This window comes from Gymnogyps californianus, chromosome 3, assembly GCF_018139145.2.
Source record: "Gymnogyps californianus isolate 813 chromosome 3, ASM1813914v2, whole genome shotgun sequence".
NCBI lineage: Eukaryota > Metazoa > Chordata > Aves > Accipitriformes > Cathartidae > Gymnogyps > Gymnogyps californianus.
In genome coordinates, this window is record NC_059473.1 from 41,767,494 (window position 1) to 41,793,295 (window position 25,802).

The window sequence follows — 25,802 nt, forward strand, 5'->3', positions numbered from 1 at the left end:
GTAATATCAATATGAATGTGCTTTATACTGATATTGCTAGGTAACTGCTATCTACAGCATATAACTATTTTAGTTTTAAAAATCAAATCAAAACCCACACACCTAAGGTATTTTTAATGGCATAAAATTTTGGTTGTAGACCAGAGCAAAGAATAAACATGCTATGTATTTTCTATGTCAGATCAACACCCTTTGCAGTTCTCATTAACCAAATTGTAAAAAAAAAAAAGTTGTTTTGAATCCAAAATGTCTCAGTGAGCCTTACTACTAGATATGTGGAAGGAATATGCGTGAAAAACAAACATTGATTAAATAGAAAATGTAACATTCCTGTTTTAAAAATAAGGCATGTAATGAGAAAATAAAAATTATTTATGAAGTCAAACGACTTTTAAATCTTTAAATTCCCCACATACCTTCTAGGATTATAGTAACCTGTGGAAGGTCATTATAGTTATAAGGGAAAAGATTAAATAAGCACTTAAGCAGACATAAATAAAACGGACAGGTTAAAAGCTATTAAATTGAACAAGACTAGAGGAAGACTTATCAGTGCTATAAAGGAATCCAAACTAACACAGAAGGAAACAAACACGATGTTGAGAATGGCTAAGGGGAAGTAGCAACTCTGGAAGTGCAAAATCTTATGAAGCCCCAAGTCATCTGTGTCACAGAAAGTTCTTGGGTTACAAGGAGGAGCACAAAGAATTTATTACAGGAAAGCTTCTGTAGTGAGTTCAGAGGTTTTCCCCAAAATAAGACAAAGCAGGAGATAAAATTTGTGTAAGGATAATAGGATAATACAGTTGAAAACTGGTAGCTAGAAGGAGGCCTAAGGGAACAGCCTGCCATGGTGTTAGCTTCAACAACCGCTCAGCTGGAGGGCCCTGCCCCTTCCTCTGACACAGCTATCCATCTGCCAAGGCAGAAAAATGGGAGGCTGAAAAAAGGGCTTGAAAATGGCGTATGATTCAAGAGCAAGCATTCTTCCTAGGAAAAAGTCAGGGTGAAGGAAAGCACCACCTTCTGACTTAGGAAATACTGAAAGACGATCAGCCAGTCATTTGGATCAGGAGCGTGAGGGAAGAAATACGCCTGCTGTAGGGGTGCCGGGGGGGTGATGGAGATGCAGTGGCTGCTGTGCCTGTTGGGCCATGGCTAGAAAGGTAGCTTGATCTCTAAACCAGCAATTTCATTCCTCCCAGGGAAAAATAAATAGGCAATATGTGAAGGAAAAACATATAATGAAAAAGAAACAAGATTTTTTTAGTTACTTTTGTGTTCCAGAGGTGTAGCTCCACTGAATTCACTGAGGGATATTTTTGCTAATAAAGCTTTTAAAATGAGGGATGGATTATACTCCAAGTACGGATATTTCTAAATATGTCTGGTTTTACATATTTCTCAATATTTCTGGTTTTATTTTTCCGACTTTTGCCTGAACAAAAAAAATAAACAAAACCTTTTTTTTAACTAGTTCTGTATGCCCCAAAGAGACAAAAGTATACATGCTTTCTAAAGAACGAAAAATAGCATACAATTTTGTGGGGAAAAAAAAAATTAAATACAGAATCAATTAAAAATGTTATGGAGGTTACCATTTAAAAATGTACATGCTGCTGTCACGCAGAGGTATCTCTGCAACTCCATTCTCTGTTTCAAATGTTACAGTCTGCCAAATTTGGACAAATGCTGACTTTTAATGGCACCTGATCTACCAACAGGCATAGACTCTACTTAATTCAACAGCATCAGTTAAATGCAGGTCATTGCATTAATTAAGAGTGCATCTGTTATAACTGATCTATTTGTTCTCCCTAATTTTAATAAGCAATTTTGCCAACATGTTTACTGGAAATATTACAACATCTTCCTGCGCTGAGAAAACCCAAAGGGCCTATTTATCTGGTTCAACTGCACTCTTGTTTAAACAGAGGGTCATACTGAAACCAAAGGATTGCCATTTTGCCCAGAAGACAGGTCTAAGATTTGACTTAAGACTACAGCACGTCTGCAGGAGGGAGAATCCTTTTCCACAGGCCACTTAAGTCATCCTGACCGAAAAGAATACCAACATCAAAGATGCACCAGGGAATGACAATCACAGCCGCTGTGCTTGAATAACCCTAGCTTCAGGAAGAGGAGGCTTAGCATCCTGATTTTATTTTCTGTGCATGCCACGATTTGACATGTAGTTAACCAAGACAGGGCTAGGAACCCAAACAGCGTAAGAAAAGCAAACTAAACTCAGGCAAAGAATGCTTTGTCCTACCTCAGATTTAGCCCTCAGGTGATCAGGCGTTGCATGCTTTTAATTTCACCAGCTAGGGATATTTTTTAAAATGTTCAGAGAACAAACGCGCCTGAATATCGAGCGTGACACAAAATGTCATGAACGCTTAAAGTTGCAGGTCCTTCAGCCAAAGGAGGAAGATGCGAAGGGAAGGAGTGTGTTTTGTCAGATCCAGCGTGAGAATGTCCCTGCATAAACCAAAGGCTCGGGATTGGACGTCGTGTTAGGGGGAAGGGGGGGGGTGTGGAGGGGGGAGGGGGGAGAAAAAGAAAGGGGGTGAGATCTGCCCACCGGGCTGCGAGGCTGGAGGCTGGCAGGGAGGAGCGGAGCCGCAGGCGAGCGGAGCGTGTGGGGCGGCGGAGGGGAGGCGGGCGGGCGGGCGGGCAGGCTGGTGTGAGCTGTTTGGCCACCGGAGCCAATCGAAAGCTGGGGCTTGATCCTCTCCTCGGGCAGTGGCGGCGCGGAGTCAGTGCCGAGCTCCCCTCCGCCGCCGGGACCCGGCGAAGCCGCCGCGCTCTCTCCACGCACCGCTCTCCCCCACCGAGCGCCTATGGGCATCTGCAACCAGCGAGGGCTTCGCACCACCGCCACCGGCAGCAGCGGCAGCGGCAGCGGCAGCGGCAGCAGGAGCGGGCGACGACCGCCGCCCCGCTTCATCACCCCTTGGGATCTATAGCTGGCAGGAGGGAGCGCGCTGCAGACCCTTCCCCGCCTCCGTACAGGTACGGGGCGGCCGGGGGGCGCCCGGCGTCCGGATCCGGCACCGCTTCTCTTGCGGCCGCCTTGCTCCCTTCCTCCTCCTCCTCGCCTGCCCTCTTAACGCTTACCGCCCCTTCGCGAGGCAGCGGCGCGGCGCGGCGCGCCGGGCGGGCGGCGGGCGGCGCGCAGGGCCCGCGGGCGCGGTGGCGGTGACAGCGACAGCGCGGGGCCGCCCCGCCCGCCCCCGCCGCAGCCCCGCCGGCTGTCCCCGCCGCGCCGCACCCCTCGTGGGCGCCCGGGCCGGCCCCGCGCGGGGATCTCCGCCGGCCGCGGCGCTGGCGGCGGCGGCGGCTGGACGTCTCCGCGGGGAGCAGCGCGTCCCGCGCCCGCGCCGCCCGCCCGCCGGGCGTTTCCAGGGGCACGTAAGTGAATTAGCGAGAGCCGGCTCCCGGCAGCGGCTGGGTCTCGGTGCTTTGCTCTGAGCGCCCTCGGAAGTCACCTGGATGGCCGAAGCCCTTTGGGCTTGGCGCGCCGTGCGTCGCGTCTCCGCGCTCCCTCCCAAGTAAAAAAACAGAAAAAAAAAATCATCTCGTGCTTGAAACCTGTGCCCCTTTGTACCTTTCTTTCTTTGCTTTGGGTTAATGATGGTTTGTGATTATGAAACCCCGCGAGGGATCAGCTCCAAGAGCGAATAGCATTACTTTAAGTCATGAGTTGGAAATATATATATATCTGTGTATACATACACTGGGTTTTTTTCCCCTTGCAAATGAGGATTATAATAATACAACCCCATGTCTGTCTCACAAGGAGCTCCTGCTTGACTTTCTGCTAAAGCTAAGGAAATACTTGCACTTTCACAGGTCCTGCAGAATTGGAGTCACAGGTCTTATAAAAAATTGCAGTGGCATTTGGCTGAACAACTCTTATTTTTAGCACGCTATTGTGAAAGTGGTTATATAACTTTTGGTGGCTTTTTGAGGACAAAATTAACAGCTCATGACAAGTTAAACCTCTTTTTTCTCCAAAAGAGGAGAAATAAACTGAATGAAAGCCCGATGAGCAGAGTCAGGTGAACTTCAGCCTGACAAATGACCGTGACAGAGATTCCCTAAGGAAAAGCCCCGGGTTAAGAATCCCACAGTGCTCCCGAGAATCACGAAGCAGCAGGTGCAAGACCAAGCAAGGTCTGCGCAGAGCCCCAATTAGCAAGCTGGTTATCAGGCCGCTTCAAGGCTATTTCTTGCTAAACCAGGGAGAAATCAACATCACGTCAGAGTCTTGTCTTCCCACCGGTGCCAATACAATACGGATACTGTGTTCCCTTAGGGGATTAGTTTGTTGCTTGAACTCCAAGAAGTACACACCGCCTGAAATATTTGCTTAGAATGCCTGATGTATTTTAATGCAGATGCTTCGCTTGGTAAACTTGCTGCTTAGTTCTCAGGCTGGCCTTTCCTCATTTCTTTCCAAAAGTTAAAGAATAATAATAATACCCTAAGATTTTAAAGAAACGCCCTGAGAAAATAATTGAAGTAAGGAACAGCAATCTGCTTCTTACTGAGAGCCAGGATATGAGGGTTCTGTCTCAGTATTCAGGCTCCGAGCAAGGGACCTCTCTCTCTCACTTTTGTTGCATGGTCCTCATGAGCTGCCATCACCCAAGACATGCACTGAAGTCCTAAATTCTAAACATTTGTACGTGATTACTGTGCAGCTGAAGAGAGAGGACCAATTTGCTAAATCTCTGTTGTAGGATGAGTGAGAAACCTAGCAGGTAGAATTTTGCCTTCTCGCCTCTCTTGCAGCCCGCTGTTCATGCAGAGCTCTTGTGCGCGGGGAGGAGGTGCGTCTGGTAGCAGCGAGGTTTGCTCAGCCTTCCATTGCAGCATGATAAGTAAGTGAAAGATGTGTCAGTGAAGCATCAGTAAGACCTCTAAAAGAGTGCCACAAAAATAAATTACATTAACCCTAGATTTTGAGCTGATTGGTTTAGCTGACCTATTTGCTTTTTATTTATCTTTCAAATAGACTGTGCTGTCATGAAAGATGACTTTCAATGTGGAAAAGAACAAAGGTATGAGAAGTTGAAGAATAAAACTCAGGATATTTTTGTTTCTTTCCATAGTATCAGGTGAGGGTAAAAATTAATATCTGAATTGCCGACTGAACTATATCGATAAATCCTGTCCTTTGGAAAATGCTTGGTTTCAGTCGCCATTTGTCAATGCTTATGAAAGTGTAAATCAAGTAGATCCAGATCATCCTCTTCTGTAGTAAATAGTTTAGTTCTGCTGTGGTTTTGCTTGATAAATTTGGTAACTGGTAAATTCCAACTGCTCAATTTCATAGTTCTAGACACACTACTACTAAATTCACATTGAAATAATTCTAACTAACTCAAGCATCAGAAACTGGTAAATTCCAATTTAGAATGGGTAAATTGGAATTTACCAGTTTCTGATGCTTGAGTTAGTTAGAATTATTTCAATGAGCAGTTCAAGCCACTGTGCAGATTCACTGACATCCGAAGAGTCTTTTCAAGAGCTGCACAATAAGGTCTTTCACTTCACTCTCACAGATGCTCATGGGTGTGGTTGTGCATTTATATTAGTGTTGTGGTTCATGTCAGGAGTGTACTTTTGACGCCAGTCTTCCAGTTGTTCCCACTTACTGTCCATCTCCATACACCTTGTGGTGGGCCAGCTGGATTCCTTTAGGATGAATCTAAATGAGAAGATGTGCTTGAGTCTTTGCTGGAAATTCAGTCCATGGGACCAGACCAGAGCTAGCCTGAAGTAAAACCCTATAAAATGCATACAGTGTTGATAGAAAGTCTTCCACGCTTAACCGTTCTGCTCTGTATGTCTGTTCCTGTTGGGCTGTGCTGGCTGCTAACACAGACTTGGTCCATCTGCAGCAGAGTAGTACTGATGCACCGCACAGTTTGAAGCTGATACTAACTGTCTTTCCCAGGGCTGTGGGCTAGTCCCTGCTTCTTGCACCATTGCCTACACACCTCTTGCTGAGAAGCTCCTTCTGGCGCAGCAGGAGGGCGCAACCCGGCAACAAACTGTGGCTGCCCTACTTCTATATACACACACTGGGCTCCCTTCAGTTCTAAAAGAAGATGGCTAATTTTTTTTTTTTTTTGATAGTCTGGCATGTGATAGCAGACTACTTTTTGAGTGGGAACTTTGGATAATGCAGCCTTGTGCTTGTCTGGTGAATGTGAACACAGCAGTTGCGTTTAGCAGAGGACAGCTGGTGCTTCTTCATGGTTGTTTGCCTGTCACTGGCTGTAGCCCTTCTGCATATAAAAGTTCACAAGGCTGTGTTTATGTTCCTCATTGCGTTAGGGAGTGGTGAGAAATGTTGGCTTGAAACTTAAAAACTGTCATTTAGAAATGCTGTGCTGTGTTTCGTGGGTGCAGCATCTTGGTTGACTACATTTCCCATAACGCACCAGAAGTATTGCTTTGGAGAAAGAAGCTGCCGCCTGTGGTGGCAGTTCTGGGTCCCAGCACAAGATGGGAAACATCCTCTGGCCCTGGAGTCGCGTTGCCCCAAGCAGGTGGGAATGTGCGATGCCCAGGGAGATGTTTAGAAACATCCACTTAAAACTGAAAGCTTCTGTTTAAAAAATGCTGAAACATTTTTTTTTCTGCAGTTTCTACTCTTAAGCTGAAAACTTTTCAGTTCTCTGTTGTTTGGTGATTTCGCTGACTTTTTGCACTTTCTTGTTTTTCTTTAGTTTGCTTCTTTTGTGAAAATTATTTTAAATGGAAGGATGAATTTGTTAATTATAAACCATTATCTTTTGTATGAAAGCATTTCTAACTAGAAAATACATTACTGGAGCAATTAGGGATCAAATCCTTCTTAGTAACAGAAGACAGTCGTCATGGCTGCAAAAACTGGGCTTCTTAACGACACCTCAGTTTTACGCCCATTTTCACAGGGATGGTGATGGAAATCATAGGGTTGTGTGTGTGTAGCATGAATGATACAACGTTTCTCCTTGTTCTGGATCACTGTGACTGCTCCAAGACTACTTTTAGATCGCAGAAAATGTTTTGCTATTCGGAACAATAGGAATTGAAAAACAAGAGAGCTTTTCCTTCTCAGATGACTGTATTTCTATTGCTAGAGGTTTTCTACTCCAAACCTTATTCCAATGCATAGCTTCTCTGTAGGATGAAGTGTAGATTTTAACATAAGTTGTGTATGTCACTTGAAACCATGCTATTTCTTGTTCTCAGCGCATTAAGTCTTTTATTACCAATTTTTGAAAAAGATTTTTGAAGCCTGTTTCAGACAGGGAAACAGACCATAAGAATCTGTCTTGCTCCAGGACGTTAAAACAGAGGGCAATCTATCTTTCAATATCCGGTGTGATACAATCATGGCAACTTCATTTATAACCTGTCTTTGTCAAAAAGTCATCTTACAGCATCTACTTTTCACATTCTTTTTTTTCTTCTGGGCATAACCATGTTTATCTGTGAGATTTTTTGTATTTTTTTTCTGTGGTTGCTGTCTACATAGTATCTATAAGACTTATAGCGGCATATTTTAGATTAGTCATAAAACTAAGGGGGATTTACTAAGGTCAGTTTTTCATAGAGGCTACACTGCCATATAGAATTAGTTATACTGTAAATGTATGTTGTATATAGAAATATGCATGTTACTGTCTTTACTATAAGCTTCTTTACAGAAAGAAAAAGGTATATTTATCTCTCATTCCAGACAGTTTTAAAGTCATTATTGTTTAGGAAGTGAGTGTTTTAAGAAACCACAATTTGTAATGAAACTAAGAGGAAATTAAAACTGTGATACATTCAAATACAAAAGGTCTCGTAAAGATTTCATTTCTGCCTATTTTGTGTTAAGGAAGTGGGAGAAGTAAAGTACACTGGGAAAGGAAAATATATTATTTACCCTCCAAATTTCATTTTGGAACCAGTTTTTATTGAGTGTGATGGGCAATGCACAAACACAGCATCAGACTGTGGATTTAACAGCAATAAATGTTTAAAAATTCCTGAATTTTTAACTTCTCTTAAAACGTGGAAACAGCATTTGTACAGCTCATGCAGCATGCGTTGTTGACCTTGCCTTGTACAAACACTTGCTAGAGTTGGAAAACTGTGTTGAGCTGGTGCTACAAGTGAACTAGCTGCTCTTCTTCATTTGCGTGCAGTTTTGTTGTGGATTCCAGCCATGTCTAGTCTATCCTATTACTCTGCTTAAGTGCTATTATGATAATGCTAAATAGCCTGATATTCTACAGTAGTGCTAACAAAAAAATAAAGTTCTGCGTGACCATTTCTGGCATGAAACTGCAGGTTTTTTCCTGGTGCAAATCTCAGACCTAATCTCATTTCCAGTGAGGCCAAAACACTAGTTTGGCTTAGAGTTAAGCAGGATCCTGCCCATAAATCTGGCCAATCTCCATACAGATAACATCTGGAAAGTTGTCATTTAAAAGTATGTGGGAGAGCTTGGGATAGGGGTGTAAATAGTGGGTCAGAGCTTCTATCCAAAATGAAAACATCCCAGCTCTCAGATGTCAGACATCCTTGCTCTAGGCATGTTTTTTGTTATGAACCATCTATCGTTTGTCAGTTCCTGTTCCGTCAAGATAATTTGGAGCTCAGTGTCCTTTGCAAGGAACAAGAGGAGGTTGACAGGCAAAGAAGATGGGAAATATGTGTATATGTTGCATGACTTAATGGATACATCCAGTAAAGTCTCCTAATAGAGAGATGGCTATCGCTCGTATTTCGATTTAATTTGTTCTCTGGCTGACACCTTTCAGATTACTACACACAATGGCTTTATACTAAGCATGTTTGTTGACTTTGGTCTATATTCTTCATTAATGAAGCCCATGGAAACTTTGCCTGATCCTTCAGTGAGAACAGCTTTTGCCGAGATATTCTTAAGAGTGAATACTTACAAACTGAAACAAATTATAAAAGCACCTTGGATTCTGTGTAGGCAGGGAAAGATTGTTGATCTGCCTCTTTAATATTTCCATTCCTTACTGAAGCTGAGCCTTAAGTAAAGTCATAGCCCAGAACTTGTGACTTCTTCAGGGTATCTGAAGCTGAAGATTCAAATGTCACATAAACTGATTATTAGGAAAATTTATCATTTTATTCAAAAATCACAGGAGGTATGTAAAAATAGCACCATTGTATGCTATTTTTGTTATATGTAATGACCCTTTTTCTATAGGAACCTGAAGCAAGCAAGACAAATGCACACAGCTGGAAATCGAGCTAGTTTCTGTCATCTGAAACTGTCTTGCTTTCAGGTTCCCAAAGTCCCTTCAGTCACTTACACGAGGTTATTCAACTGCTCAATCTAGGTTTGGTTTTTTTTTAACTGTAAGACAAATCCCACCTTTGTCTACCATAAATTCCTCCCAAATGAAGAGAAGCTTTAAATACAAATTGTACCATAATAAATCCCATTTGGTTTTCTTTATCCACTTTTTTTTTAAAGTCGTCTGCACTTGATGTTCTTTCTTCTTGAAGGAGCACTGAAAAAGCTCCTTCACAAGCTACAGTCTACTATTTTCTGAATTCTACATCCAAAATGCCAGTTGCCCTATCTTTCAACTCAGGTAGACTGCTTCCAACTGGAAAAATATTTTTATGTCGGTGTTTCAATAGCTGACTTTAAAAGTATGGTACATGCAAACACTATTTTGAGTACCTATCAGAAATTGCCAATCTTCTCTTTATAAAAATAGTCTTGTTTTTTTCAGTATAAAATCTAATATTTTATAAAACTTAAGTTTCTTTGGAAACAAGTTTATTGTGTCATTCCAGGTTGAGCCTAGTTCTTTTCTGGACATCTCTAAGGTTTCTTTAAAAGAAGGATATGATATTACAGGAAGAATGCTACTCTTGTTTGCCAGAGAGCTGTACTATGTTTACTATAATAAGATTAAAGGAAATTTGAAAGTCAACGCTAGCTCAGTGGGAAACTGATAAACACACGTTGTACTTGCAGGAACATTCTGCCCAGTAGTATTAGGAAATTTATCACTATTTATTTAGCAGTTCAGACTTTATCCAACAAACAGATTTGTTGTCCATTTAAAACTATGCCAGACGTTGAAAGACTTAACAATATGGATGTGATTTGTGGAATCTGAACTATTATCCTGGCATAGCCATCTCATGTGGCTTAGGATTGGGACTCTCATACCATAGACTCTCAAAATAAGGAGTCTGTAGCTTATGGATCCCATTGCTTTCCAAAGTCTGTGGTTTGATTCCTGGCACTTCTGGTTAGGTCAACTATTATAGCCACAGTCATAAACAGTGATTTTCAGAATCTGAGCAAGCTAGATGAGGGTGTAGCTCCTTGGAAAAGTTATTCTGGAAGAGGCAAAACCAGCAATGTCTCTGGATCCATATCTGGTATTGGCAGGCTCTACTGTTGAGAAGCAATGGCAGTCCAGTGTCGTATTTACTAATGTTTGTTTATTTGTGCCTTGGCCAATGTTTCAACTAGAGAGCGAATTCTGGAGAAAGAAAAGGCCACAGGGATGACTTTCCATTCCTAAGTACATGTTAAGAGGTCATTTTTACATGGACACAAATGCTGCTTACAAATCAGTAAAACAGAATGAAGGAATTTTGCTATGAAATGCATATAGGAAAGTTTTTTTGAAATATCAAGAGTAGAGGGGAACGCATAATCACAATGCAATACATAAGCTACTATTTTAAATGTTTTCATCACCTCCAAAATGGCAGATGTCTTGCAAAAGCGGGCAGCTACTCACTGTGTACTTCTGAGCACCAGAAAAGGCCAGTGGACTATTCCCACCATGTGTTGGTAATTAGTAGGAACTGCAGGATGGAGTCACTATTGGTTATGGAAGCTACTGCTGTGGGCTGTTCATGCTGTGTATGGTAATAAAATTATTTGATAAATAGGTGGTTAGGGAAATTAGTTAATTTCTAAGCTGCTCTCAGCTTTGAAATTTCTTAGGAAAGAGCCTAAAAAGCAAGGATTACTCTTTGTATGAAATTTATGGATTTGTATGCTATCTATGAAGTCACCCCAAAATACTCATTTCTTCTCCTGTTCATATAAGATGTGAGTGCGAGCTGCTAATCTGCTTCGAGATATTCAAGTCTGAAGAAATCTTTCTCATCCTGTTCAACACACTTGTGCTGAGGAGGAATAATCTCATTTCTCCTGCATTCCTCTCCCACCCAAAATGATCTTTAAAGGTCTTGTGGAATCACTGGAAATGACCTTTCTGAGCCAGCTGAGTTATCATTTCATTATGGTCCATTCCTCTCCATTGTAACCATGGCTATAGTACAGTCCAGTATCTTGTGGAGTCTCTGAGACTGCCAGCACCCATGGGAATTTTCACTTTGGTTTTAGGTGGTCTGTTCAGACAGTGGAACTGCAAATACACAGGTGAGTCCATACCAAGGGTTTCCTGTCTCAAGGGAGACTGTTGTGTATCTAGCTCCACTGGCAGCCCAGGCTTCAGGTCATGGCGGGGGCGAGTTCTTCTGCAGATCTGTCCTGGGCAACTTCACCTGCAGCCTGAAGAAATCTCTATCTTGCTTTATCATTAATTAAAACAGAATATTGCCTATTTGAACTCTTCTGCTTAGCTTCATCCACATAGATAGGCTACAATCAGAGTGCTTGCAGTTTGCTCCATTATATACAAATTGTAACTCAAGGCTGCGGCAAGTTGCCAGTTCATGTCCCCACTCGGACGCCAGCTTCATTTACTCATATAAATAACTGGATAGCAGTCAAACGTGATTGACTTAAGCTGTTACTTTTTCTGAATGTGTAAAATATAGGGAGCTTGAGATGCTAATGCCATGCTTGTTGGGTTTTTTTCCCCCACACTGAAATTTAGGTGTATTTGTTGAGAATATTGAAATGTTTTTGTCATTGTATTTATCATGGGTTTAGATTTATCTTTACTGTTTACAGGACAATGCAAAATTAGTTGTTTTTTATTGTCATATTAGAGTATGCATAGTTAGATTTATACTAATTAAAGAGAGGCTTAGTTTCTCAATAGAAGTGAACTGTAATTTAAGATACTTTGGTTATGAAGTGCTCCAAGTTAGATTTTTTTTCCCCAAGATATTTATTTTTCCTTTAAAAACATTTGAAAACTGTCTTATTTTACCATGATTAAGGCTGATGCCTTAATTTGGGCATCAAATGCACTATAACTTTTGAACTTCTAGATGCATGATACGAACTGCTAACATATATAGCAGTGAGAGTCATGCTTCAGTTTTGCTTTTAAATAAGTACTGTCTTCTTGCTAATTGTAAACCTTTCCTAAAGCTTCTGTGATGGCCTTTTGCTTTCATCTCATGACCAATTTCTTTGAGGTGGCAGAGCCTAATAGTCTCTTAAAAGCGTTAATGATCCAGTGAGTACTCCTGCTTTGTTATGCTGCCTATGGCTATGCCTATGGCGTCACTTTAGCTAGGCATAGGTCTAAACTTGTGCTGAAAGGGTCATCCTGCCCTTGGCTCTGCTCCTGGCCACTAGGTTGTGTCTTAATTCTGTTAGAGACTTTCTTTGTGCCATCTGAGTTGTCTAAAATGGTACACTCAACATCTATGGGAAACTGGCTCAGAAATGGTGCTGTAAATGCTGATGTAAGTGTTCAAAACACTGTATGTCCTCTAGCTGACAGTGTTCATAGGTGCAGGCTCCTTGCATGGTCTCTTGAAAACCCTGTTAGTACTGGGTGGTTTGTACATTGTTTGAACAGAACCTTATGGGTCGCTTTACAGGCTGTAAAAACTGTTACTGTCATGGAACACTTTTTTAAAAAAATGTATTAAAGGCTAAAATGCTTCTATTATAAGCTGCTTATTACAGTGTGATATATATGTATGTCAGCAAATACGAAAAGTATGTAAAAGAGGTAGCCATGACCTTATGTGTAGATGCAAAAAAATTTGATGTTTTGCTTTACTGCAAAGCCTATAAGGATGTGAATTCTAATGCAGATTTGCACACGCTGGATTAAATTAATTCCTGCACAGAGGAGCAGAACAGCGTATTACTTCAAGACAATGCAAAAATACTTTTATACTTGAAAAAAACAGCACTGTTAACTATGCCTTCTATATAGTGGGAATTTCTGCCCATTGTGTGTTGCTCTGCTATCTTCATTATTTAACATTTCTAACCTGGGACATCCAAAGCTTTTGTTTATGGTTTACACAAGGTCATCCATGGCTGTAAAATATATTTTTACTGTAGTAAAAGAAAGAGACAACAACAGCTAATTGCCCTTGCACTTTTCTCTTTTGAAGCAGCATTATCTAAAGCTAAGTACTGTAAAGTAGGGAAGAGAGGATTTGCTTCTGATGAACTGAATTATTCCATACATAGATTGTTCTGGAACATTTCAGTTATACTTTATATGATTTTGGGGGTAGTTCTGAGTTAACATCATATTTAAATGGTAACTTTCAAAACAGCTATGTAAATACTTAGGTTTTATGATAAAACACATATCATTTAATTCTGGAATTATTCCATCAGTTTTTCTGACTTGCATATATTATAAAGGTAAAAAATAATTTCAAATTTGAGTTAAACTAGCCTAGGTACTTTGAGATCTGGAGTTACCCTATCAAAGATATGTCCACTAAAGAGTTGACATTAACACTTCTGAACTTCATTCTTTAAGAGTCACCTTATTTATAGCAAGATAAATGCACTTTCAGCTCTAATTGCACAGAGCGGCAAAAACATTCTTTGGATAGCCTAAATAATCTAAAATATATCTTATCTGGGAAACCTCAGAGGATCTATTTATTCAAGAAGTTAGGAAAATTTAAGGGATGTATACTTACAGCCTGGATTTCAGAATATACAACTGCTGCTTTCACATTTTAGGAGGACTCTTAATTTCTTTTAATTAAATATAATGTTTTAAACATCATAAGCTATGTTTTCACAGAGTTTATAGGACAGATATCATGCCATGCTAGAAATATATATGAGAACTTGAAAAGTATATTCAAGAAGAAAATCCAAACAGATTAATGCTTTCATGTAACTGAAAAAAAGAAAAATGCAAATAGTGACAGAAAAGTGAGTTAAGCTTTTCAGTGGTCTGTCAGCTTTAACAAGTTAAATTCCAAACTGTTTATGGCTTCAGAGTGTGGGGCGGTTCAACAAGTGTTTTCGTTTTTTTAACCACCGTTAGGATTTTTTTTATTAATTATAAACTATACCCCTCACTCATACACTTTAAAAAAAATATTTTTAAATGGAAATTTAACACATTTCCTAGGAAATACTTACACAGTGCATCTTTACTGTAAGATATCTGGTTGTAAGCTAACAATCTCTTAGGATATAATCCTTTTCTAGGAGTTTATACATACAACTTGCTGTTGTTAAGGCTTTTCATCAAGAAGTCAAAAGGGATCTATTCCTCCATAGGCTTCCTCGGTTAGCTTATGTGAGGGAACTCACGTCTAGCTGCTAGTAGATTTTATGTTGTGTAACCTTTGCAAGTATTCATTGCATGTTAACTCTTGACAGATAAAATTACTTATTCACTATTGACTTATCTTTGAGGGATGATTTACTTTGTCACTGTTTAGTCATCTTCATGCAATGTTGAGACAGCAGTCTCTCTCCAAATCATCTTGTGACATGCAACCATTTCCCTGATACAAAGTTGTAGTTAGAGGTCTGCAGAAGGAATGTGCAGGGGAGAAGGGAGAAAGACAAATGTTGGCATGTTTTTGAATCTGTGCTTAAGACAGCAATCATTGGTGTCTGCGAAGAAGAGGGTTGTACATTTGTAGCTTTTGCTTGCTCCTGTTTATTGGGCTGCTCTCCAGGACATACTAAGGGTGTGGGGAGAGAAAGGCTAAGTATTTAGCCATTTTTAATTTCACTGTTTTTGCTCATGGGATTGTGTTGTTTTACCCCACTAAAAAAATCATGAATCAAGAAGCACTGTGACATTGCCACTCTGTCTGGGTCGCCTTCTCATATCAGTTTACCCTTTACTTAAAATATGCCTGTTAGCCCAACTTGCATGTATCTATGACTTGCAATAAAACCTTGACACATGCATAAGTTAATGAAAGGAACATTTTGCTTTTCTTCTAGATATTTCAGCACAATCTCTGAATAACTTAAGAGGAATCTAAACGTATCTGGCCCCTCTGGCTCTGCTTAGATATGTGGAGGGTAAAAGTAGCCTTTGCCTTCTTTCCTTCCACCTATTTTCACTATGCAGAAGACTGGCCTATTATGAAGGTCAAATGAATTCCACAAATAACAATGTCTAGAGTGCTAGTTTGGGAACATGGAGCCACAAACTTTTTGTTTCATGTTGGGCAACTCACCTTAAACCTGTGTCTTAGAGTGCTTAGACTTTCCTCTGCTTAGCGTTACAAAGACTAAGAATTTTGCAGGGTCCTCACTCAGTATGTGAAGCTGTGAAGATAGATTAAGCTGAGTCTGGACTTCATAAGCCTTGCAGAGAAGCAGGAGAGTAATAGCTAAGGTAAACTGTTTTGTGGTAACCTGTCTAGGTGGCTTCCAGACAAACTGAAGTGCTCTGTGAACTGAGCTGCAACGTATTGTGGAAGTACAAGTCCTGATTTTCCAAAGCAGCTGCTTTTGAATGTGGAACTGAGCAACCTAAATAGTTCAGTAGGGGCATCACCATAAGGACTATTGAAGAACATAAAAATTAGATGACCGGCATCAGGAATTCCCTTAGGCGAGGCAGACACCTGCATTCTTTGTGCTGTCGATAGGGAGAGTTTGGGGATTAGGTTTATGGTGTACATAAGTCAGTGTGCCGAGGTGGGGAATTATGAAACTTCAGATCATACTGAAGAAATGAGTGTTTCCAAAACCTTGCCTCTCATGAGTGGAGGCTCCCACAGAAGTGCTGGGGAGAAAAGGTGGAAGAAAGATTAAGAAATGCTGCAAAATGCTTCTTAATGCTCCCATTTTGGATGTGTCTGCTGAGATTTTTCCTCTGTAAGGAAAAAGGTGCAACTGAAGGCTGGGGAAGATCACTATGAGGATTGAATGCATAGGTTAAATTACACTCTGGAACTAAAGGTGATAAAATCCTCAGAGCTATAAGAAGATGTAATTAGATCCAAAGTACAGCTAGACACATTTTACCCCCTCCCCTCTACTGTCAAACCCTTACATAGGGAATGGCCCCTAGTGCCAGTAGCCAGAATGTCACAGTTCAGAGCTGGTGAGCCTTTCAGAGGCCATTGGGATTTCCCAGATGCTTTTGAGGATCACTGAACATGATTTTACTTCAAGATGAGAAAGTCCTCTATAACAACCAATTTTACAAGTCCGAAGTTCAGCTGGGAGCTGTGCATGCAAAGCAACACAGATACTGAATTCTTCATTGATACTGTATTAGCATTGCATGAGGAGAGATTAGGATCAGCCCTTCTTTGCTTAAATGATTTGCCTGGTACAGCCAACTGGCAGTAACTAGGTCCTTCCAGCCAGGAAACTGTACCAAACAAGACACTTGTGTTACGAAGCCTACAATTAATGCACACATTGTGGGAAAGTTACCATTAACTTCAGAAAAACAGTTATTTGTCACCATTGCCGAAACTGAACCTAATGACTTGTCTGGTATCTCTGAAGTAAACCTTAATCAGATCTTAATTTGCTTCAAGCCAGGAGTGTAAATCAATGGGGTACGGGGTGCTTCCGATTACATGTCCATATTTCTTGCTTTAGAATATGTGGCAGTCGTCATGCAATGAAAAAGTCCTCATTTCTTTATGTTTTCTTCCCACAAAATGTTGTATTACAGCTCTTTCTCCCTCTCACTTACCTCCATATTTTACCCACAATGGTCTTCCATTAAGTTCTTACTAGATCTTGATACCTAAGGTTGTGAAAAAAGAGAACATTAGGAGCTAATTAACTGTGGCGTGTTGATATATAATTATTGTAGGCTCAGACTTCTTAGAAAGACATATAATGGGAGACTGAACCATTCTTGGATGTCCCATGTGAGCCTGCTGGGCAGCTCTGCTAAATCACAAAAGCAAGAAAAAGCAGAAAGCAGAAAAGTTGGGGTTACCATTGGCTTACAGAATTTTCCTGGCCTGGACATCTTTAAAAAGAAGGAAATTGTTCAGCCTTACAGACACTTTTGGGGGATACCTTTTTAGCCATAGTTTATAGAACCTGTTCAGATACTGGTGCTCTTGTAAAGCCAAGGGCTCCTGTAGCCTAGATTAGGACTAACTAGGCTAGATTTATTTGGTGTGTTACACTAGGCAGAAAACAGACATTTGTGGAGTTTTCTCTTCCCTCGTCCTTTTTTTCCCCTTTATAGCCAGATGAAGTTTAATTAATTAAAAGTAAAATACGATTTAAAATATGCAAAATAACTAAAGAAGAAGCATGATACTAAATAGAAATGAAAAATAATTTGTATTGGAATTACAAGATATTCCAAGAACATAAATGTTGTTAACCTATTGTTTTAAATTACTTCCTGGTAAACATTTTTGGTGTGGCTGTTAATTTTCATCTGTCAGCTGTCACAATAATTTATCTGTAAGCAATTGCTGATTATTTCAAACTGATCAAGTATTTTTAATGGCAGTACTTTTTTTGTCCACCTGAACTGTGTGAAATATCAGTGAGTCTACCTGAAGACAGATCCTTGCCTGGTCTTAATGACTGTATATTTTAAACCTCAAGGATTCTATATTAATATTCCCACAGAGTAAAATTATTGGCTCCATTAAATTAAAATATTAATTTTTTCTATTCACTTTAATGAAGTATTTGTCAGATAAATCCTTTGAAATAATTTTAAAATACATATTTGCAGAGAATCCTCCCTCCCTCCATATTTTTTTTTTCCCCTGAGCTTACTAGACACAATGAAAATGTATGTGGGGCTTCTTGTTGGTAGAAAACATTGCAGTATTGCCTAGTGCATGAAGCCTTGCAGCTTCTTCTTGTTTTCTGCTGTACTAACCTGTTTCAGGATTCTGTCTTGTATTAAACTTTCCTTTTGTTTCAATCCTATGGTAATTCCTTGGCAATGAGTGATGTACTTTTTATTAGAATCTGAACATATGTATATCCACTTGATCATTGCTTTGCATTGGGTTACAAGAGAGTATAAATGTAGCATTGGTTTAAAAAACATACCAGAGCAACTGGATTCTCTCAGGAATAGCAGTACTAGGAGGAATTGTATAATAGTTACTAAATAACAGTAAAAAATAATAATAAGAGTGAATAACAGTAAACAAATAACCAGTATTAGTGTTGTAAGTTGATCTTAGGTGAATGACTCTTTCCTGGCTTTTAGGAAACCACACACTGCAATATCACCCCACCTCTTTAGTGTAATCAGAAATATTAGACTATATCTAGGTAGGGGAGCAGTTCCTCACAGGGAAGATGTTGAGGAGATGCCTTTACTCTGTAGGCTAGCTTTAGGGAATTAGCAACAGTAAGTAAATCAAATTTCAAAACTTATCTCATTTTTAGGAGGATAAAGAAGGCAGATGGGAAACTGGAATTTTATTCTAGTGTGTGTTCAGTTTCTGTTTGAGGGCAATTTCATTTATTTATTTGTTGTGCTTTGTGGGAAAGGGAGAGTTGGACAGTGGATGCATCTTCACAGGGTATTGCTGTGCTTGTAGGACAAATACCATAGCTTTATCATGACAGCTGTTGACAAACTATTCCACACCTCTTAATTACAGGTATTACGAATAGAGAGGAATTTGGGTGTTTGCTGTCACGAGGACGATACAGATGTTTTGGTCTGTGCAAACCTCTGCGGTTTGCCTCAGATCTTCGAGGACGTGGTTGTTTCTGGGCCTGTTCTGCCGTCCTGAGGCCTCCGGATGAGAAGCCACTCAGCTGCCCCATTCAGTTGCTGGCTGTGGACTACGGTTGCTCCATCAGCGGGTGCAGCAGCGCCGTTGCCCACCTTCTAGTTCAATGTGTCTGTCACTCCGGCTCCGAAGGGACCGGGAGGAAAAAGCATGATACGGCATGATACTGGCATGATATCATCTACCCACACTGGCTAATTAAGCAGTTTTGGCTTCTCTGCCTTGAAATCAGTCCTCAAAGACGGTTTAAAACTGTGCCCAAGTTAACCTTAGGTGGAAAATGGTGTGTGTGTGTGTGTGTGTGTTTTATGGGTACTTAAATATGCTTTAGGAACCTAACTTATTTTCTAATGATTTATAAATGACATTCATCTTCTTCAACAAATAAACTAGGCAATGTTTCCTCTAAATAACTTAAATTTTGGAAAACCCAAGACATTCTGCAGAATCTTGAGTCTTGGCCTCTTTTGCCAACAGAGGAGCATTAAACAAATGTTACGTATTCTGCCTACAGCAAAAGAAATCAAACTGAGTCTTTAATTCTGAAAGCATCTGATAGTATCTGTGTTATAAACCTGGTAGGTTCACAATTAGCAGATTGCAGTGTGTTAAACATAAGGCTGGCTTTGAGTAGCGGTTTAGTGACCCCATAGCAAGTGTACCTTAACTGTACTGCAAAAAGAACGATGATTTCTTTCTGTGATACCTAGCACAAAATCTAAAAGCCTAGGAAGAGAAGAGAGATGACAGAGAACTGGGCAAAAAAATATTAAAAAGAGGGTTCTTTGGTGGACAATAATTGTTCTATATAATATATATAGATGTCTGTTTACTTAAAAGGGGATTAAAGGGGCTTTGAGAAGTCATCTGGCTCATCTCCTGCTCGTTAGGATCCATTTTATCTAACGTAATCCATGGCAGATGTGGTTTATTTTTTTCATTTTGTGTCACTTTCTCCTTAATAATTGTGATGATGAGCCTACAAACTTGGGCAAATCAATTCCAATGCCTCACTATCTGTATCATGGCACTTGCTAATAGGAATATTGCCTGAAATCTTATTTGCTGACATTATTGCATTTGCATCCATGAAGAGTAAAAACGTATTGTTTCACTCTTTGCAATAGCCTTTTGTGGATTTGAAAGCTATTGACATCACTCCCCTGGTCTTTGCTTCTTTGTATTAAAGATCCCTGATCTCTGCAATCTTGCCACATGGAGTTATAGTTTTGGTGTATATAAATGTTCTTGGTTTTCTTCCTTGCCTCCCCTCTAGAAATCTTCACGGCTTTCCTGAAGGGTGGTGCCCAGAACTGGCTCATAAGCTACTACTTTCCATTCTGTATTTGTGCAGCCATGTTTTCAAGTCCAAAAATAGAACTTTGATTTGTCCTTAATGTCCTCAGCGTACCATCAATAAAGCATGGTGGGCATAGATCTGATGGGGTTTTTTTTGGAGATTTGCATATAGGTTGGGTTAGCTTCTGCTTTTGGATTTTTTTTAGATTTCCAGCTGCTGAGGAGTCTCTTGTCCTACTGTGGGACATGTTGGCACAGACAGGTTACTGTGACAACAATTGTGAGTGTATGGAAGCTGACTTAACAAAAAGCTGTCAGTGAAGTACAGAGCCTAAAGCTTCCTTTAGGAGGAATCAATACTACTTGAGGCAGTTGATTAAAAATCAGAGCTATACATTTGAGATGGCAGACAGCTTTCCCTGTTTAAATGCCATCTGATCCAAACTGCAAACTTATCCAACCTTGATACAATTTCCATCTCTTACTTTTAATTACAAGTGGGTAGGGTGTGTTCCCTGATGCTTTTGACTTGCTGGTGTGTAGGGTACGTTATCATGCTTTTCTTCTAAGGTCTGGTAACTTCAACAGGCTTTTGGACCTGAATACAGGAAGTCAATGAAGTGTTTGTTTAACTTCTACAGTGTTAGTTTAAAGCTGTCCTCTCTTTATCAGAGTCCTAATTACTAAAATGATGTGAGCTCATACCTGTATGAGAGCTTAGTCCTGTCTGTTGACCATTAAGTATATTATTTTTATGCATGCATGCAGCTGTAGTTAACTGGAAAACACTAGCCCATGTGGTATTCAAAATCATCCGGGCTTTTGGAGAATGAAGATGCCTTCATTCAGTAGCAAGGGAGAAGCTTAATGCACAGGTTCTGTGCATAAGCCTGTGCCCTTTGGATGGCTAGTCCATCCAAACTATGGTGTTTGTACCCTTTGACTGGGTGGCAGAGATGGTGCTCTTTGGCATTTAAGGCTTCACCTTAGACCCTGACTGGTCAGATGCTGTTTCAGCCTTCTGTTGAATGAATGCCCCTGAAAACTTGTCTCCTGTTTTTCTTGTTCATCTGTTAGCATCATCACTCCATTTCTTACCGTACCATGTGCATGCACAACTTACGCTTTTGTCTAATGAGGGCAAAAATCCATGTGAATTCAATAGCCAGAACAAGTGACCAACTTTTATGACGGTTCCAGTGCTCTGTTCTGAAAGGGAGGTTGGACAAATATTTGCATTCAAATTGTGTTATAACTTCTGATAGATTTTTTTTTTTTTCAGGTTATTAACCAGCAGATTGGTTCTGTCTCATGAGCATTTTTGGCTCATCTTTTACCTGGAAAGAGAATGGAAAACTATTTCCTCCAGCTTCTTTCACCAAACCACATTACTTGTTTGTTTGTTTGTCCTTAAATTCAGGTTTGCTTAATTTTGCAATGCACTAGTTGCATGGGTACGTAGCATCTTCACACAAAGGAAGAAGAGCCACCTTGCCACAATCTTCAGTGCTAGATTCTGGATCAGGTGTGGAGAGTCCAGCAAGGGTAGGTGTTAGGGCAGGGAGGGTGAGGGGGGCATATGACTAATGGAGAAAGAGTGAAGCAGAAAGTATCAGTGCTTCATATATCATGGTGATTATTCCTATGCAATCTAACCAGTGGTTGTGTTTAATCACTTAAAACCCCAAAGCCTTGGCAGAAGAGACCTTTGCACTTACAAGGCAAGACACTGAAAAGTCAGACAGTAGGATGCAGCAGTTAGAGTACATTTTCATGCTTCTTTTTCCATGTTTAATATTTAGTTTTGCACTACAGTTGCAGAGCACATTTTCAAGATAAGATAAAAGATCCTCTTTTTAGGTACCCCATATCCATTGAGGACTTGAGATACACGGTGCATACCTCTTTTGGAAATCTAGCCATAAGTAAGATCTGTAATGTTTAAGACACTTGCAAAAATCGAGTCCTTGTGTCTTTAGAGCAGAATGAAGTTCTGGCGGAGAGTTGGTTGCCTCAGCAGATGCGCCTGGTGCTTGTTTGAATACCCCATATCTCTCACCTGGCTTCCAGTGGGCACTGTGGAGGAGCATACATCTCCCATAGGGTCTATCTCTGATGTGCCAGCCTATACAAACATCTGGGATGCCCTTGGGCATCTGAAATGGTACTACTCATCACATTCTATTATTATTATTTTATTTCCTCTCACTGCTGTGGTACAGACTGTAGTCCTCACACCAAGCCATGGTATAAGGACCATGCATCTCATACAGGAAGCAAAAGCATGCAGTTCTGTCAGTCAACGCGACCTTTATCAGCCACACCCTTCCAGTTACATTAGCCTCCTCCACCCTGAAACAGGTAAGTTGGGTGACAGCATTCCCAGGCCCCAGTTTGGAAGGAGTATCAGGGTGTGGCTTCGCAGCTGGTTGAAGGCAGCCTGCCTGTAGGCTGGTACTGGCAGGGCAGAGCAGCCCAGCGCTGGCACGGGGGCCCCGCGGCACGACTGATCCTGCCGGCAGCTGGAAAGCCGGCCGGCAAAACAAAAAAAATACCTTTTCAGCTGGATCAGCAAACTCGTCTTGCTGACTGTGTGGCTGCATGGTTGTTAGTACTGGCACAAAGTGACCGAGGAGAGCGTGTGTGTGTGTGTGTGTGTGTGTGCACATGCTTGTGTGCTGGGTGGGGGAAAGGTGGTGCCAGTGGGGGCCAGGAGCAGGGGGACTATGGCTCACAGTTTAAATGAATCAAACTGCACCCGGGACTGGGTGACAGCATGAGATGATTTAAGCTTTATCTCAGAGGGGCATGAGTTGCAATTAGAAATATATCCAGCTGACATTAGTTGCTGCTTTGGTTATTTCTCAAGGTTAGATACAGGGTTTTCTCTGTGCCATTACTTTACCTGAAAGCGGAGTTGCACTGTTCTGCAGTGAGTATATATAACTGGAATATATATTTGAACCCACATCCTGCAGTATTCTTATCAGAATGTAAAATTGAGAGAAAAAGGCATAGGTTTTAATTCTTTTGGTCTGTGATTATTTTCATTTGGATTCAAAAACCTAGAACAAATGACCTTCTTGATCTGTTGGGGAGGATGATAAAATTCAGGGAGCTTAAATCAGGACTTCACCCTCCACATCACAAAGCCTAATCACAGAAAAATAATGTTGGGTATGGTATTATAATTCCTTTTAGGTCCAGGAATTTTATGTTTATTCCCTACCTAATAACCCAGCTTTAACAGAAAGTATGGGTAATGCCTCGTTGTGCTTTCCATTTTCCCACTAGCCTTTTCTGCAGTTTTTAGAGAGGTTTTTTGCGGTGTGGGGGCAGTGTGAGTCAAATTATCTCCAGTTCATGTGGGTACTGAAACTCTGAGCTTATGTTCATAAATGGGGGAGATCTTGTTGCAAAGCTGGTTACAAGAAAGATAAGTAGTGTGCCCCACTGGCTAAATTTTTGGATGACTCTTAGTAGTTAATGTTGTCCATCTTCCACTCAGTGGTGTTGGTTGGGTGTATGTGAAACACATGTGACAAAGCAGGACAGTCGGGGAGCTGCTGAGTGGCTCCCAAGCTTGGTCTGCCTTCTGTGTGAATGGCAGCAGACAGCATTACCACCTACCCAGTTGTACATCTGGGCGCCCTACAGAGGCACCGGTGTATAGACATGTAAGCAATGTCACAGTCCAAAATGAAACTGGAGGCTTTGTAGGTGTGGGAACAGGAGTCTCCTGGATTGCTCACATTGATTCAAGTGACATGTATGTCCCTGTCACCTATTTCTAAAGTGTCTCCAAATCTCATCTCTGGTTTCTGTTAGATGCTTTGCCATGGATTTGGCAAGCAGCTTTAAACAAATAATATTTTTTTTGAGGGGGGTGAATAGTCACAGAGAGGACCTTGTTAAAACCATGGTATCTAGATGAGCTCTTTATGTCTTCTGTACAGTTATGCTGTAAATCCACTCAGTAGCTTGCCTTCTTAGGTCTGTTTCTATTAATTCAAATGCGCATCTCTTGCCTCCTTTCCTGTTCAAGTGTGCAGTGCCATTGCGTATTCTGCTTAAACCACACAGTTTAATGACTTAATTCTCACTCCTTTTTTTAGATAAGCTTAAGAGTCCTCCCCTTCAGCCTTATAACAAATATGTAGATATGAAATTGTGCACTTGCTCTGATGTAGCCTTTTATGTCATTCATATTGTAAAACAAGAGTTTGATTTTGGGGGCGGGAAGGAAGAAAAAAACCCACAAACATGCCCTGTGTTTTTAATGAGCAGAGTTTTGCCAAGTGGCAATTAGTATTCCTCAGTCTTTGTGCTAATTAGGAGCTTCTTAGGGTCGTCTAAGAAAAATGTTTTTTGCCAAGTTAGCAGATTGTCAGACAGGTGAGCTACTTTTAGCTTTGTCTTTGCTAGGTGCATTTTTGGTAGTGTTTTTCCTAATTGCTATTCCATTTCTCTTTGACGCTCTGACATTATCCATGTTCTTATGCTGCCCAAATCATTGGTGTGATCTGTATGGAGCTTCTCTACAGTTTTGTGCTGGAGAAAAATTATGGAAGCTGAAATAATCACTCAAAGCAAAAGCTGTTGTTCCGAAACTAAGTAAGGGAAGAGAGGAAGCGTAGTCTTGTTTTGCTAAGCCAAATTCTTTACTGAGCCTCCTTTCAAAATACAAGCATAAAAAATCCCATGGGGCTGTGGTTATCCTTGACCCGTTGAGGACCATCATGCTACATGAATTGTGGTAGCTGGCATCAAGGGTTCAGAGTTGAAACTTTTTTTTTGTCTCTCCATACAGTGGGAATGAAAGTTTTCAGGAGAAGTGTTGATCAAAACTCTTTTTTCAAAGTTACTTTTTCATAGGAAGAGATATCAGCGTCTTTGGACTGAAAACACCTGAAGGTCCTAGTTCAATTTCTGTGTATTTTTTAGGGCTTTCCCATTACTGAGACAAAAAAGTGTTTCATGTTAACTCTGCGAAATGGCTTATTGGCTTTTGAGGGTTTAATAATTTTACATTTAAAGTATCTTAAAACCAATTTTTGCTCACTTCACCTCCTTCTTCAAAAGGAAAATAAGGAAGGATTCAGAATCTAATAGTTCAGCTGATCTGAAGTGAAAACATAGGCCAATGGTCAGGACTTAATTTTTCCTCCAATTTGGAGATGAGGCTTTCAATATGTCTAGTTCTCATAGTGTCAGAAAATATTTTCCATCTAGCCTTATTTGGGATTCCAGTCCTCTTAATCCCATATTACACAACTTCTTTAAAAAGCCTACTGTTTAGCCAAGACATAGGAAAAGGTCTAGAAAGAGCCATGTTCATAGGTGCATAATGTTGTTTGTACCTGTGGTCTAAATCACTCATAAATGAGTATGTGAGTTGTGTGATCACTCACTAGGAACCAGAGCAAACCTATGGATCAGAGCATTTTCCTTGGGATGATCTTATTTGGTCTCATCAGCTACAATGGGCCTTAGCAAGTGGTGCAGATGGCATTTGGTTGCTGAGCCAACTGAATGGTTTATAGGGTGGTATATACAAGTTTAAACTACTTGTAATGGTTCTC

General features: G+C 40.6%; 1 protein-coding gene across 1 annotated transcript in view; it reads left to right on the forward strand.

The window, feature by feature from the left end:
- The first annotated feature begins 2,817 nt into the window (after window positions 1-2,817).
- The window catches only part of GREM2 (gremlin 2, DAN family BMP antagonist), a 38,879-nt gene continuing 15,894 nt past the window's right edge, over window positions 2,818-25,802 (forward strand). The window contains exon 1 of the mRNA XM_050894410.1: window positions 2,818-3,015. The gene's annotated coding sequence lies outside the window, so the exon portion shown is untranslated. The remainder of the gene's footprint in view (window positions 3,016-25,802) is intronic.